Source organism: Esox lucius, chromosome 23 (genome assembly GCF_011004845.1).
Source record: "Esox lucius isolate fEsoLuc1 chromosome 23, fEsoLuc1.pri, whole genome shotgun sequence".
NCBI lineage: Eukaryota > Metazoa > Chordata > Actinopteri > Esociformes > Esocidae > Esox > Esox lucius.
The window spans coordinates 21,377,262-21,382,747 of record NC_047591.1 but is presented as its reverse complement, the minus strand read 5'-3'; the positions used below and the strand labels follow the sequence as shown (position 1 = coordinate 21,382,747).

At 43.0% G+C, this 5,486-nt stretch overlaps 1 long non-coding RNA gene across 1 annotated transcript; it reads right to left on the bottom strand.

The window, feature by feature from the left end:
- On the bottom strand, window positions 1-4,823 carry LOC109614989. The gene is made up of 3 exons (XR_002196003.2): window positions 4,612-4,823; window positions 4,194-4,312; window positions 1-636 (listed from the first exon to the last, which is right to left on the bottom strand). It is a non-coding gene; the product is annotated as an uncharacterized LOC109614989 (long non-coding RNA).
- Window positions 4,824-5,486: the final 663 nt, after the last annotated feature.

The window sequence follows — 5,486 nt, the reverse complement described above, 5'->3', positions numbered from 1 at the left end:
AACAGAGAAAGCACAACAAAATAAAAGTAAATAAATAAAGGCTGCTAGACCCTGCTCATAATATTACTTTGTCATCTTATGTGGCTGGTCAGACTACCTCTTTTCTGACTGGGGCAACTATGACTGCTCTGATTTGTAAACTTCCCAATAGTAGACGTGTTAAGTGGAAACCAAAGCATTCGGTAATACATGCCGAACATTAGCTACAAAACAGAGACTTTCCGTTCAGTGGCCAGTAGGACGAACAGCGAAAAAGATACAATCGGTGAACGCTAGCCGAGGCCCCGGTTGTATCCCCTGGTAAGGCGGAGCTTCTAACTGCCTCTGCCCCATTGTCCATAAAAAAGCCTGACTGCAGGCAGTGTTCAGATGCTGACGCAATACCGGTGCATTCTTCAATGCGTCCGACCGAAAGGGTTATCCGACGGATGAGACGGGCCACCTCTAAAGGGCACGTCATCCTCTAAGCTCCCGTCTGTCACCCAGGGCCGACTGCAGATCAGCATGGCGGTGGACGTGTGGAATGTGACATGGGCCTGACGCGGCGTTAGCACAGCTGCGGTTTCCTCCGGGACACCCACACACGCTGCCGCGGGCCTCTCGTGCACACGCTTACGTAACCCGTCTGACCACTGTCTGGACTCACAGAAAACAAACAACACAATGGTTTTCAGAGCGAATAGCACCCTTTCCCCTTCATACACACAAACCCGTACTGTGAACACCAACGGCCATTCCTGCTGTGGACACGGGCAGCGATTTACGGTACCTTATTTTAATCGTATCGCCCACGCCGAGATAAGATTCGATTCATTGTAGGCTGCAGAATGTTGGACCGCAGCCTCTGACTAAAATGCCAACGGGGGGGGGGGGGGGGGGCACAAAACATACCTGGCCCAAAATGATATGAATGGACAACAAGAACTTTGAGCCTGCCGTCACAGCTGTCACTGGTAATGATATCTACACATTTAAATACTATATGGCCAATAGGGCATCTTTTATGGGAGCATCCTACACATTTATATTATAGTCATCCCCTCTGCCAAGGGCAACCAAGGTAAACAATGGCATTCTTTGAGGGTTAGAACCAGCAAGGCTTGTATCTGCTACGCCACCAACCGGCCAGAAACAACTCAGTTTACTGCAGCTCTCGAATACAATCCTCTCTCCCTTTTCCATTCCTCGAGGACTACTTGTTAGGCCATACTGTATCCAGGTATAAGTGCAATACCTGAGACCTATCAACGTTTGTAGATAGCTACTGAAGACCATCTCAACACAAACACACTTTGAAGTCCAAAGTCCGGTTTGTTTTAGCCCAGGCACAGCCGTTTGTGTAGGCCACCAACTAACCCCAATTCTGTCATGTCAGTGACTACACTACGTATGGGTTCATTTTGAATCCTCGTTGATCAACGGTTATTAACCAGCTCTGTGTTAAGGTAGCCAGGATTTTGAACAGGGAGCTGTGTCCTCTGGACTTGCTCCAAAAGTTAGCTAGCGAGCATTCAGGGGATTGTCGGCTCACGTGGCCACATCAGACTGGCATGTTTGGCCTCCCATGCTGCCAGGGGTCAGCAGGTTTGATCAGGGAGTTCCACGAATGGGGCCACAGGCGTTGGATGTACTGACAAGTGAGTGTGTGTGTTTAGGGTCTGTGAGTCTTTTGTTTGTGTGTCTTTGTGTGTGTTTCCAAGCTGCAGCTGTCCCACATTCAGCACATAGCCCACTGCCTTACATGCTGTCCTCAACACACCCCTCGATGTAACCGGATTTTACTTTCAGAGTGTATTTGTTCTGTTTTAGAAATGTGTTTTATGTTTGTTTACCATGTACATGTGAATGTGATATATTTCACGCCTGCTGCCACTTCAAAGGAAGTTAACATAGTTCCACAAAATAAACTTAAAAAGGAACTTTTCCTGTAAGTTAAATCCTGAAAGTAGAAGACCGTTGTTGTTTTTTTGTTAAAATTTGTGGAAATAAGCTATACTAAACGTAACCAACTGTCCCTTTGTAAAAATCCAGCTTCCTTTTTAAAAGAAACTTACAAATTATAGTCAACTGGAAATCACCCAAATTAAGATTCAACATTGCTTGTAATCTGTAGACCATAGAAGTTCTCCAGTGCAGATAAAGTAATCACGCTAAATTCCATTTGTTGTCCAAATAATAAAACCAAGAGAACAAAAACCAATGATTCCCTTTTGGTTGTTGACTCAGTACAACACGCTTGGACACTCAAACACAATAAATCACAGAAAACATGACCCACCAGATCTGACTACACAGTGGCAGTCCTGCCAGCACTGGCAAAGGCTATCCTTTGGTCTGCCTAGCCAGGCTAACTAGTCCAGTCTAGAGGCGTGTTTACACTGCAATTGTTTCATTTACATGAACAACACTTGCCAGATCTGCCTCAGAGATAAAAAGGCATCTTATAGGGTAAACGAGAAAAAACATCACACGTCACTTTCCAAAATAATACTTCTGACAGATGCTCCCCACGGCTGAATCAAAAGGCAATGTCTTGCTTAATGTCTGGTTCTGTAGGTCCTAGCGCCGTCAATAAACTCAGAAGGAAAAACATTGTCGTTCAGGAAGCACCGAAAAACCTCACACTGGCACTGAAATAAGCAACAGAACCTCTTTGATGGACAGAGCCATGTTAGTAACCAATTGTCAGTGAGTAAACATGCCTTCCAACTCAGTAGTCTGGCCAAAGTGCTGCATGAACATAACTAGCACCTAACAACAGAAAAGAGTTGCTAGTGTGAATCAAACACGTTTTATCTAAATAGGCTCGAGGTGGTTGCATCCCACTGCTGGTTCACCTCTGAAGCTGAGCAGGGTCAGCGCTGGTCAATCCCTGGAAGGCAGACCGGGTCTTTATTGACAATAGCAGTTCTCAGCAATGCGACTGGAGAAGGTGTACCTTGCTAATGAACAGGCTGCACGTGCCCTCAACTCTTGAACGTAGACAGCAATGTTATGTTGCCAAATCCGGCTAGCCTGAGGTCAGGGTGGCCTTGTCCAAGGCAGGGCTATGATCATGGTGCTCAATCATTCGATTAGTGTCATACCTGGTTCCCCTCCCTTAGGGAACATGGGTTATAGACAAATAGACAAAAGTTAGTTTTGTGATCATGAACACATCTTTAATCCTGCGTGAGATACGGGATAAATCGACCAACAGGGAATGTGCCCTTTTCCAGGTAATTTGCAACAGGACCTTGACTGCTGTGCTGTGTTAGAGAGACAAATGTAAAACAGGCAAAACGGCACACGTCTGGACAGCTCTAGATAGTCATTTTACTTCCCATTACTGCCCCTGTTGGCAAAGAGCAACTATATAATGCAAAAAGATTTTCGCTTTCTGCTATTGGAAACCTTCCCTTGAGTCTCAAGGAAGGGTGCTTTTGTAAAACATTTTTGCTATACCACAATCTCTCTTAATTTCAGCACTGAATTATGAAAGTGCATACTGGATTTGACTTCTGGACTACTGGAGTCAATTGACCTCACAAAACACTGAAATCTACATATGAAATACTACTTCTTCTTTCTATTTCTCAACTTAAAAAAAAAAGAGAGAAGGCAAACACTTAAGCCAAAATGGCTAACACGTAATACTTTATATTGGGACCAAACTGTATATAATGATGGATGACAAATGATATACTCAAGACAATCTCATCGAATCACATTAACAACGAGTGTGAGTATGTTGAGTGAATGGTAAGGATATGTTGCCTTTGCGTTTGCGACTGGGATTCAAAACTTTTTTCCATTTAGTCAGTCTATCCACTAGTATGTCAGTGGGGAACAACAGCATACTCAGCTGTGGGGCATTCAAAACTGGGTGTGGCTCTACCAAACATTATGTCACCCCGAGCCAATAGAAACAGTGGTCTAGAGGATGTCCACTTTATTTGTTTAAACTGATTAGTATTGTAAAAGTTTTTTGACATGACTATAAGGCATAGTAAACACTATCAGCTGAATCCATTCGATACAAATACAATTTTAGATTTAAGTCACTATTGTACATTTTTTAAAAACAAATATGACAAGCTTAATCCACATTATGCACCTTTTTGTCACTTGACCATCATGGCACAGTAAGAAAACAAGGCAATATTATACATTCTGACTTCCAAATGCAGCAACCTGAAGTCACAATATCTTACGTCAATGTCAGCTAGTAGCTCTTTCTTGAAGTCAGACCTAGCCACGAACAGCCCCGTTTCATCTGCATGTCATCGCTCTGAATCACCAGCCTGGGCTGGACTGTGTCAATACCCACTTCCTGTCCGGCGGTGAAGGTGAAGTATGTTACGAAAGAACATAAAGTATGTAAAACATGAAAGAACATGTGTTAAGCATGTGTACAAGTGTAGGATGATACAACAATGCAGATGTTTTTGTAGCTGTTCCGTTGCTCTTCCAATGATAATACATACACAGAGTCAAGGATGCATTAGAAGAGCAGCCCATTGTAGCAGCAAAGCACAGCGCTGACGCATGTAAAACGTAATCTTCTATACACACCTCCCCTCTAGTGGTTGATCTACGGAGTAATCAGTAACGTGTTGACTATTTACTTACCATACGTTTACCCAAACCTCAACGCTCCCCCCATAGGTTTCCTTGATTAAGGTGTTAGAAAAGCTTCATTTTGAGGCTTTATAATCCTTTTCCGGTCAGATAGAATGCTACCTCTAAGTTGCGAACATGTGCGGCCGTCAGGTATATCAGGTCTGTCACGCTGTTTGAAACGCCAACCAACAGAGACCCACAAATTAAACTTAATTGATCTGGCCCCGTTTGTGCAATACAAAGTATAAACATCACGGACTGAATCGTGGTATCAAAACCCTTTTCAATGCAACAAACCATAATAACAAATCTAACTTTGCGTGATGTGTACACTGAACAAAATTATAAACGCAACACTTTAATGCCCCTGTATTAAAGTGTTGCAACACTTTAATTATAATGTATTTCTCTGTATGGTCATTATAATGTCCTGGTTTATTTTGTGGTGGCCACTGCTACCAACCATGAATGTCAGTCTCTAATGTAAAAACACTTACTTGAATGTTAGCCTGTACTGAACATCAGATAAAGGATCCTTTAGGCTACATCATTCAAATCAAAAGCAACTTCATATGGAAAACCTGCAGGATTTGCTCTCATATAGGCTTAAATTATGCCAAAATAGCAACAGCAACTTACTGGCCACTGTCTGGAACTCTAACTAGTTTTGTGCCAAAAGTTGCACAGGTTTTTCAAAACTTCTGTTTCCACTAAGGAGTCCAGACATTTGCTCAGTAGCCCAAAAAGTAGATTAGAGGGAACGTTGGTCAGGTATAACCTACATAGATTTCCCTGAATTCAGATCATGGTACTTTAACACAACCCATGATTTATCATACGCATGAGCCAGTGTCAAAGGACAATAAAACAGTCACCCGGAAAGA